The 11720-nt window shown below is 40.3% G+C and overlaps 1 pseudogene; it reads right to left on the bottom strand.

Moving 5' to 3' along the window:
- Window positions 1-9999: 9999 nt before the first annotated feature.
- LOC118720098 lies at window positions 10000-11122 on the bottom strand (annotated as a pseudogene).
- Between the last annotated feature and the right edge of the window lie 598 nt (window positions 11123-11720).

Below are 11720 nucleotides of genomic sequence, written 5' to 3'. Positions count from 1 at the left end.
CATCCACTAAGGAAGTCTAAAGACTGCCTAGCTCAAAACTTGGTGTTGACTGGTGGGGCAAAGATTCCTCTGAAAATTAAGTTTAAACTGGTCTTTTGTTGTTAGTGACTCCATGCAGGTTTTAGTGAGTCAGCTGCTTATCTGTATGGGAGAAGTGCATTTTAATCCAGTGGTCAGTTTAAAATTATCTCAAATTCTTTGAAACTCATCATTCAGAGGTGGATCTATTTCTCTTTCTATTGAAATTGGGTGGGCTGTGTGACTTTTCTGAACAATAGAATATGATAGAACAATAGCATATGTGCCAGTTTCTGGGCTTGGGACTTAAAAAACTGGCAGTCTCTACTTCCTTTTTGGTGGAACACTTGCCCTGGAAGAAGCTTACATGTCGATGTATATAAGAAGTTTCGCTTCCTTGAGACTGTCCTTCTATGAAGAAGCCAAGCTAGCCACCTGGAAAGACCATGTGAAGAGAGGCTGTGAGACCAGCTCAGGCATCAGATGCATGAACAAGGAAGCCTTGGTTTACTCTAGAATAACTTCCATCTGACAGTAATTGTAAGAGGAACCCCAAGTGAGAACAACCCAAATGAACCTCAATCCCCAGAATCATGGGAGATAACAAGTTATTGTTTTATATTGTTTTAATCCCTTAAATTTTGGGGTTATTTGTTACATAACAATAGATAGAAACAGATACATATGTTATACCATATAAACAAAATCCTTTTCAGGTAGACTAAAGATTTAATTGTAAAAGATTTAAAAAACTATTTTTAAGGCACTTTTAGGAGAATATTTTTATTCCTGCAGGTTAGGAAAGGAATTCTTAAAAAATACGTGGAGCCCAGCCGGCATGGCTCAGTGGTTGAGTGTCGACCTATAAACCAGGAGGTCAAGTTTCAATTCCTGGTCAGGGCACATGCCAGGCTTGCAGCTTGATCTCCAATGTGGGGCACGCAGAAGGCAGCTGATCAATGATTGTCTCTCATCATTGATGTTTTTTTCTCCCTCTCCCTCTCACTTCCTCTCTGAAATCAATAAAAATATAAGTAGTATCTTATATTTCAGCATTAAATGTATATATATTTTAAAGATGTGGGAGTAACATTATTAATATGGGAAAATCCAACCCAAAATGTGTTAACCAAAATGTTTTGAAATGTAATTTATAATTCTTATCTATTCCTTCATGTAAGAGTGTCTTCTTATCCTGCAACACAATCATCCAGTAGTAATATTCAAGCATGAGGAACACAGCATCCCTGCTGATTGGATGTTCTACCCATTAGAAACAGTAGAAAGCTGAATTTGTGATTACTGCAAAGGTACCAGAGGCCTAGGCATGTATAGAGGGAACACTATGTGGATATTCTCAAAAATAGAACAAATATTAAATTGGGGCTTTTTAGATCTAGATGTTTCCATTATAGCCTTACTAATTGCATTTCAACACTGAACCCAGTGTCCATTCTTTCACCTCTTGCACTTTAACCTCCAGCTCAACCTCAAGCACACATGTTTCATCAAGTACCCTTTTATTTACCATTTCCAACCGATTGCTGAGAAGCAAATACAAAACCAACAAGTAGGCACCAATCTCAACAGTCAATGATAGATTGAGCGGAAAGACATAGAGAACCTGAAGAACTATTTCTGAATTGCACATTTGTCATGAGAGCTGGAAAAAAAAAAAATGACTGGCTTCCTCTGATATATTTGTGTTGTCGGTAATGATAAATGAAGCATAGCTTCCATTTTTCATTGTTTTAAGTGAAATTTGTTTACTACTACTTGACACTTATTTAACCCCCTTAAAAAGTGCTAATTTAATAGCCTTCAAAATCCATCAATAAAAACAGATGTCATTGTTATCGAACCCATCTCATAAGTGGAGAAATTTAGACTCTTACAGCCAGGCATTATTATATGGTGATAGTATGATGGAGGGTAGGTGGAGATGTCACTTTAAATTTCTGTGTTTGAGCTGCACCATTTACCTAAAATGACATTTATAATTTTTGTCTAAAACTTTCCTTACCTCAACATGGTGTAAGTTGTCAGGCAAATGTGAATTCAACACCACATCTCATTGTAGGTCCATAAACATTCTGAAAACACATAGCTCTACACATAAAAGAGGCATGAAAATGAATGGAATTTGGAGTTTTTACATTCTAATTAATAATAAACAAACCCTAAGAATAAATTTCAGTATTGGGTTTCTAGACCTGAAGGGTTTGGGGGTGACTAAGAGAGGGAGGGTGAGTAAACCTAATGAAATGAAGAGCTTTTAGCAAGACAAAGCCTAGTGGCAGGAGGTGCCTTAGAGTGCACACCAAGCAAGGGTTAGCCAACTTTCTTTCCCTATTGCAACGTACGAGATAGAGGATGCTGATGTCTAGTCACCTCATTTGAGTATGTCCAGAAGGGCATTTTCTGGGTGTGACCCTGCCCCTTTAGCTTCCACTCAAGAAAGCATTAATGGAATGTAAGTACTAAATTAAAATGATGTGATTAGAAAGATCACTTTGATTTCACTCTCTTTAACATAAAGGAAATCATACCCAACAATCAGGACTTTATCATTTTCACCAAATCACTTGGAACTTGCTTAACTCCTCATAGAATCCACACCAGTTCCACTCTTTCCCATCTGACAAATTCAACCACTTAATTTGTATGGCAGAAGTTTGAGGAAGGACTGGTCTCATTCTTTCAATCCCTCACATACACCTAGATCTGGTCTTGAAAGCAATGCAATGATAAGTACTTCTGAAGGCACAGTGATGGGCGACCAGTTCATATAGGGTTGTTAGATTAAGATGCTGAGGAGGAATAAACACTGCTTTTTGACAGTTTTGCCATTCAGTAAAAGACCACAAAGAATGTACTTTAATGACCTACTCTAAATAGACTTTCACTCATTGAGCTGTTTTGTTCTATTCAGCTGATGCTGTGCGTAACTTTTCTGTTGGGCAACTGTGATGTATGAGTATGTCATCAAAATCATTGAAATGCAGTGAGCCTGGGGATTTCTTACATGTATACAATATGTCCTGGCATATGGAGAGTCTAGGTGGCCAGCAATTTGGATAGTGGCCACACTCACTAATCGGAGAATAGACTTCACATGTGCTTAGTTTGGAAGGTATTATTAATCCCGAAGTGACTTTTTCAATTAAACTCACATACACTTCATAATGGGTTTTCAAGTACTGTCAATGCATAAAAAGGTTAACTGAGGCTTAAACACTGTGCAATGGCTAAAAGCCAATGACTGAAACCTCACTGGCCAAGCCTGTTGCAACTAACAACCAATGGAACCATCTGTCCCCTTTAAAATTGTTCAGTTCTGTAACGTTACTACAAAAATTCAGCAAATATCACTTATATTAACGACAGCTATAATAATGATATTTCCCAGGCACTGAGCTAAGCCCTGAGGTAGGGCTATATTCCCCATTTTACAAGTGAGGAGACTGACTAACAAGGATTAAAGTAAAAGCAGAAAAACCAGGGGCTGAACTATGTTGTCTTATGCTTTTAACTAAAATGAAAGACTGCTTCCCCAGTGAACCTATTTGCTAAGCCAAGGGACTAAAAGTCTTGAGATTTTAATAATAAATCAAATATTATCACTGGATAATATTAGCTGGATAACATGATCTGCTTTACCAAAAAGCCACTGGTATATTATAAAGTATTATAAATGACAGTTTGTTATTTCTAGTTGTTTTAAACATCCTAGTTATGTGATTTGTGAGTAGGCTGATCAGATCGAATAAAATGAAAAAAACAACGAACTTTTCAGTGCCATACTAATACTTTCAAGATCAGTGGCTGTGAGCTGCTATAATTGGACTAGGATCAAAGCCTAAATGTTTGACCAGTACCTTCACTGAGCTTGTTCAGAGTTGGTAAATATTTCACGTAATTGTAAATTATCTTGAATGGTTTTTCTCATGTGGGCAGGAGTCCTTGGTCCATTTGCAGAAATAGTCACTAATTTATAAATGGGTTAGTTTCAGCCTATGGCTAGCTAACTCATCTCCATACACAGAAGGGAAACCTCTGATACAGGCCAAATACAGGGAAGGTGCATCCTAATTTATGAAGGGTCTAAGTTATATATTTCTAAAAAATTAGATGTCTTTTTACTATTTGCCATAATATATTGATATATTAACAAATTAACTGGTAACAAAATGTTTCCAAATGAATTTCTGAGTTTTGATGGCTATGTATGGCTTATTTGTAATGAGTGGTAGTCATTTGCATGCAAATAATGTGTCAAAGCCCTTAAAACCAGATAGATCCCTCCTAGGTGCAACATGCCCCTTTGCAATCTTGTTTACAGTATTACTTTGCTTAGCTAACCATTCATTCAGAGATAGTGTAATGGTAATTTGAATAGGAACTGGGCAGAAATTTAATCACAAATTCTGAATTACTGGGGCCCAAAATAATGAGGCCTTCCTGTATAGTCATTTCTTGATTATCCACATCAATGAATGAGACACTGATAATTTTTAAATCATTTCTATTTTACCTCGTATATTATTTGGGGGAAAGTTACCTTCTCAATTAGATTTTGCTCAGGCTCCTGTAAAACTTAAATTTGCATTCCCTCAGCACACATAAATGGGCAAAGAGAGAGTCAAGAAGCATATAATAGAGAGTTGTGAGGGATGAATCACTGAGCATGGCTAATCTACAGGTTGAGAATCAGTCTTATTAGAGATTTCTTCATTTCAGAAGATGTGTTCAGTAAACCTTCCCAAACAAATAGAAAATCTCAGTTCCTAATAATGAATTCTTAAGAAGATGACTATATGGAGAGTCTGGAGTCAATCCCAGGGGAATCCAGTGAACCTGAACTGGGTCTGGAACCCAAGGTACACCTTGAGGCTTCAAGTTTCCATGAGATTTCTCAATGACAACTGAAACATCTGGAATGGTAGCTACAATAGGAAGATGGTAGAAAGGTACCTTCTGGTATATCTCAAATTATACGTAAGTTATTTTTATTTAAAAACACTCACAGTTTAACTGGTGTACTTTAATGAGAGTTGAAATTGCACTGTAAAAGCATCATATTCTTCCCTCACTGGAGTAAAAATGAGACAGCCAATGGCCAGACTATGGTATATAAAGTGAGCAAGTGAAAGGAAATGCTTTAAAATCATTTGAGGGAGAAATGTTGATGTTACATACACCTTTTCCCCTTGTCTTGGATCTTTCTAGATGCTTTTCCATTTTGTTTAGGTTGCTATAAACGTTTTAAATTGGTTGAGATAAAGGAAAATGGAGAGTTGTTGATACATGATGGCAGGAGAAAAAGAAAAAAGCTTGATTCAAGGGGGAAGCCACCTATTGTCTTCACTAACAGAGAGATGTGGACGTGGAGCTGGGAATGCTGGTGACCCTTGAGCCCAGGCAAAGGTCAGAGCTAAGCACTGACTGTTTAGTTTAGACAATGGTAGCTGAAGCAACTTCCCCACCAGACAGTAATGTAAATCCTTACTGATAAGATACTCTATCTGTTACTGGAAATGCCTGCCTAAAGGCTATAGGTGGGTCCCAAACTGAATAAAAGGATGGCAAGGCCTGAGCACAAGCGAAGTCCTTCTTTTTGTGTTGGGCTTCTGCCTGGCCCCCCAATTTCCAAATTATTATTTCTTATCTCATCTCTTTCATTTGTGCAAGGCCCTTCTCCAGAGCCCAAACCCTGAACCATGTGGGGTGTGGGTCATCACAGACTGAGTTATTCTCTCTGTACCTCCAACACACATAGCACCGGGGACAGAAATATTTAGTTGACCTCCAATATCTTTTCTCTCCATTTGTAAGAGAATTTTTGAGTTTTAGCAGAACACATGCTTAATACTTTATTTCCCAACCTCCCTTGTGCATCAGTATGGTCACTAAATTCTGGCTATTGGTGTATAAGTGGAAGTTTCCTATGTGACTTCTAAAAATTGTCCTTATGGGAAAACAGTGCACTGTCCTTTGCCCTATTTTTTCTTTCTACTGTCTGGAAAGGTGACATGATAGCCAGAGTTTAAGCAATCACCTTCGGTCATAAGCGTGAGAGAAGCACCCTAGAGATAGATGATGGATCTAATAGCTGGAAGGAGCCTATGTCCTGGTAAATTCAGAGGACTGCCAACACTGACCTGGATTGTCAAGCCTTAGATTGCTCACACTAGAGGATTAAATCTTGTGTGTTTAAGTCACTGTTAATTTGGATTTCCTGTCACTCACAGCTGTTCCTAATCCTAAGTGATACAGCATTTAATCAAGTTCTTTCTTTATAGAGGGAATCTATTGCCTGGGCAAAGGGCAGAGAAAGCCCTTAGGGAGGAATAATTTGTTGGTGATTTAGTTGCCACCATGTCAAAGCAGCCCTATGCCCATGAACCAGCCCCTCGGCTGTGGAAATCACTGTGCCCTTAGCTTTGGTGTGACAGTAGCTTCATGATGGCAGTATTTTGCCTTTGTGTTTATATTTTGTTGGTTTGCAACAATAGATGCCACTATTAATCCTCCCCACCTGTATACTAACTGCCTGAATGGTAGCTTAATGTAAATCTGTTCATTCTGTCATGATTGCGGTCAAGATGCAATGGAAGGAAGGAGAGGTAGATTCTTAGCAAGGCGATCTATGACTATGCTAGTGAGCCCAGTATGGCCCATTTCAGTGCACACACAGGCAATAACTTGTAATGGACATAGTTAAACTCCCCTCCTAACATCACCATTCTGGAAACGTTAAATTCTAAATTCAGGCTGTACACTATGGGTTAATGGGTTTGACAATTGACTGTGCTTAATAGTATTAAGGTAATGCATTTAAACATCAAAAGTTTACAACCCAAAATTGATCACCTTGGCCAATTTACACAAGAAGGATCAATATAATCAGCTCCCCCTCTTTAAATGTTAGCAAATGCTTTAACACAACACGCCTGACCATGGGATGCAGATTAAAATTAGATACAGAATTAAGCTCCTTCCACATAGTAGAAGAGTCAATTTGAAAATCCTGATAATCAGCTGGAGCTACCCACAAGGCTCGGCTTTACAGCATTTAAAAAGAAAGGAAACTTGCTCCCCACAATCATAATGATTTTTTAAAAAGTCAACAGTAGAAAATGAAAGGGCAGGGTGGGGCGAGGATGGGCTCCTGATTCCACTGTGGGGCAGGGCGGAGTTATCCTCCATTCTGTAATTGAACCCTAGCCCTCACCCAACCAATCAGGGTTAGCCGAGGCAGTGACATCACCACCGACCGGAGTAAAACCCTTGGACTGGGCAAAATTCGCTCTCTCTTCTGCCATGCTGCCGGTGTGAGTGGGACAGAGCCCATGCTAGCATGGAAAGGGCTCTTTTGTTAATTGCATTGGACTCGGCTCCCTGGTGTTCCTTGGGGATCATGAAGTCTGGGCGTAACAGGAAACACAGGGGCAATAATAGGGCTAGGGATTTTTCAATAATGGTTGCCATTTAGTACAGAGAAGGAAGAGCTTTGAGCTGTGCATGGTGTATCCCTGTGTCCACCCACAGGGAAATGCCTATAAAGGAGAAGAGAAAGGTTTTCAATCCCCTCCCCAGCTCACATACCAAGAGCAAGCTTAACCGCCCCTACCAAGAAAGCCCCCCTTTTACACACACACAGAGCAAATCACAACCATCCTCAGTACCACACTTGCCTGTCAGATAGGCATAATCCAAACTCAAGTGCATCTTCTGATGGAACAACACTGCCCACGCAAGAACTTTAACACAGGCCTGACCATTCCAGTTGGCCCTCTGTATCTGCAGATTCTGCATCTGCAGACTTAATCAACTTTGGATCAAAAATATTAGGAAAAATGTTATTTCATTGATAACATGTACTATGTAGCTAGGCCTACGATGGTTGCATATGTACAAAATATGAACACCCTTTTTTCTTGTCATTATTCCCAAAATAATAGAGTATAAACTCTTTACATAGCATCTACATTGTATAGTCATATGTTGCATTTCAGCCAATGAGGGACCACATATATGACACTGGTCCCTCATTATAATGGAGCTGAAAAATTCCTATTTCCTGCTGAGGTCTCAGCCATTATAACATTGTAGCACACTGTATTACTCATATGTTTGTGGGATGCTGGTGTAAACAAACCTGCTGTGCTGCCAGTCGGATAGAAGTGCAGCACACAATTACAGTAGGAGATCACACCATCTAGATTTGTGTAAGAGTACTCCATGTTAGCACCATGACCAAATTGCCTAATGCATTTTGGTGCATTTCTCAGAACATATCTTCACTGCTAAATATGCATGACTATATTAGGTATTATAAGTAGTCTAGAGATGATTTAACTATCATATATGAGAGGATAAGCATCGGTCATATGCAAATAATACACTAATTTATATTAAGGGACTTGATTTTTCTATCTGAGGAGGTTTTCTGGAACCATAGATAAGGAAACATGACTATATTTCAAGCCAGAAGACACTTGTGGGCAAATTGCACAGTAGTGCCCTCTTCCCCTTCTTATGCCTCTACCAGGAGCCAGTGCCTTCCTGATCCTTCCTTCTCTCCTCATCCCACTCATGCTTTCTGTGGGTTGTGATGTTATATACTGCATACAAATTAACTTACTCTCATTATAGTCACATCTGAATATAGTACATTTTCTGGAAGCATTTACATTTTAAAGAGGGCCAGAGGCTAAAACAAAAAAAATATATATTTAATGGTGGCATTTCAAGTCACTGATTCTCAAGCTCAGCCAGGGAGGTTTGCTCTAATTGCAGATTCCTGGGCCTCATCAACAGAGAACCTGACTCAATGGATCTGGGTTGGGGGAACCCAGAAATCTATTTTCCCCCCAACAGAAGAACATCAATGTTTAATACCTGCGCATGGGGAATTCACACAGGCATGAAAACTCACCATCCATTGTGCATGTCAGACATTTGGACAAAGAACAATGGGGCGTTAGATTTCAGAAGAGAGGATGGGGGTTTCCACAAGTTGAGGAAGAGCTGCACACACGTGGCAGGAAAATCCCCACTAAGCGACTCAGAAACAGTGAGACCTGGGTTATCTGGCTACCAGGCACCCTCCTAAAGCCCTGTTCTACTTCCACACTTAATTCAGATTAGGCAAAGGTGACATCCTCCGATCTCCCTGAAGCAGTTCTTTCTGAATCTCTTGGGCGGGAAAGGGGGGAAGAGTCAAAAGTTCTGAGTCTTTGTTTCTTAATAAGCAGCTTAAAATCAATATCCCAAAAGCAGCTTCACGGTGGCAAAACTGGTTTCCATGAGTGAATTTCAGTGTTAGAACTTATCACGTGAGAAACAGTCCCAATTCTTGCTTTATCAGGGTCCCCCAATGGCAATTTAATAGATCCATGTAAGGAGCCCAAACCGCCACCAGCTGTCTCCTACAGGACTGTACAAAGGTCCCGTGGTCCATGTTGACCCCAAGGCAGAAGCACCCTACTTCTCTTAAAATCCATTTTCCTTTCTCTGGGTAGCTTCTCTCTTCTCAGCATCTGGTCACTAATCCCTATGACTGCGGGATCATAGGAAAATCCTTCTTAGGCATGAATAGTATGTTTCTGAATTGTTTCACAGGAGGCTGACATTTTCCTCCTCCTCATTTCTGTTGAAGAGCTGCACAAAATGGAAGGCTTTTATAGACAGGAGTGAGAAAGGAAGCTTACAGCGGAGAGCTAGGGGAGTAGGGGTCTCTAGGATTGATCTCCCCTTGTGCTAAAGAGCAGATTCCAGGCTGACTGGCTACCTTTGCATTTCTGGGAGGGGCTGAAACTGCAGTTAGTTTAGGAATAGGTATTAGGTCTTAGTTTGATGACGTGAGCTTAGCACAAGTGACTCCATTGTGGGCCTGCTTTTTCTTTTTTCACACTGTCCATAGGTGCAGTTCTGTTCTTTGGAACCATTAAGTCCTAAATTAGTGATTTTGTTTTGCTGGAAAAAGTTTCATTCCATCGTACCAATTTAATATACTTCTCTGACTCCAGAAGTAAAGTGTGAGGACCTGTTGTCGCATTACAGAACAAAGATATGTCCCTGCCAAGTGAACAACCATATCAGTGAAGCCTTACATTTTAAAAAGAAATTACACATCAGTCTTCCTCATTAAACCCTGTAAAAGGTAAGGAATTAATTTCTTTGGAACAGTATACATAATAAAGAACACCAAATCTATAAAATTCATATAAATTCCTTTTCTTTTGACACAACTCCCTTCCTCCAGTTTTAAATACCATATCTTTTGCTCAAAAAATGGCAAGCAGGAAAATGAGATTTCCACAGCGATTTATTGTTCATTATTTTAACAACGTTAAAGAAGACTGTTCACATATTGAGATATCCTCAAACACTGTTGCCAAAATGCTTGTTACTTTTTCTTTTTTTTTTTTCTTTTTTTAATAACACAGATGAACCAGTGGAAACATTTCCATTCTTGGTTAAGCCTGTGGGTATCAGTGGCACCTCCAATAAAAGTTCCATTGACAAATATTCTTGGCACAGTTCTCTTACCAGTCATCTTGTAAAGTGCATCCTGAAACTGGCTTCCATATCCAAACATGTTCAGTCCCACTGCTTTGTAGTTCATATTCATGTTGTAAAAAGCTTCTTTGCCATGTTACAGTAGGAACAAAATGTCTTTGAATAAATCACCACTAGTTATCAGAAACTAGTGGCCCTGCACACGAATCCATGTGTTAGTAGCTCACTGCCACTTGCCTCAGCTGGCTGCCCCGCCCACTGCTGCTCATAGCTCTCCTCCACACCTAGCTCTCTATAGCTCTACACCCACCCTCCTATAGCTCTACACCCACTGTCACTACCTCCTATAGCTCTCCACCACTTGCAGTTCACTGTCCCCGCCTCCTAACTGGTCATTACATGACGGTGTCCCAACCAATTTGCATATTACCCTATTATAAGTATAGATGATTTCATGGATCTGATTCATGAGAGCAGTTGCCAGCTTCCCCAAAGTCGATGATGTGCTATTCCCCATCCTTGAGGCTGCCCCACTGAGCAGGCCCACTGAACTGTTCCCTCTTTGAGCAAGTCACATCCCCTGCAAAGATTGCATGGTGCCAGATCATAGTTGGACAGCAGGGCTACAACAAATGAAGGGGCCACAGGAAAGTGCGACCCCCAGAAATCTACTTTCAAAATGCACCCTTCCTTTGGGGAATTCCAAATAGCTGGCCCAGAAAATGCAGAAAACCAAGATGGCGGTGTAGGTAAACAACTGGTCTGCCGCTCGCACAACAATTTAAAAATTAAAACTAAGATAAAGGATATCTATCATCCAAAACCACGGGAAGGCTGGTGGAAAGAGAAAGGAGCACAAGCACTGAAAAGCTGAGGAGCTGAGGTATAGAGGTATGCGAATAGGGCTAGTGGTGAGAGACTGGGCTTGTGGCTTTTCTTTTCAACCCAAAAGGAAACAAGCTTCTAGTTTCTGGGGTCACGTGGGGGAGCCAGACACCTACGGGGAGAAGCTGGTCTGTGGGCCATCAGGTCAGAAAGTGAGGGTGACTCTTGCAGAGGTGCACGCAGCAATCATTGTTTACTACGCTGGATCACAGGAAAGTGGGGACTTGAAAACATGGGGACTAGGAAACACAGAAGGGCAGGGACAGCTGATGGCAGCCATCGCTGTTAGC

This window comes from Pipistrellus kuhlii, unplaced genomic scaffold (assembly GCF_014108245.1).
Source record: "Pipistrellus kuhlii isolate mPipKuh1 unplaced genomic scaffold, mPipKuh1.p scaffold_m20_p_16, whole genome shotgun sequence".
Taxonomy (NCBI): domain Eukaryota; kingdom Metazoa; phylum Chordata; class Mammalia; order Chiroptera; family Vespertilionidae; genus Pipistrellus; species Pipistrellus kuhlii.
The sequence above is the reverse complement of the archived record's forward strand: the minus strand, read 5'-3'. Positions and strand labels throughout refer to the sequence as shown.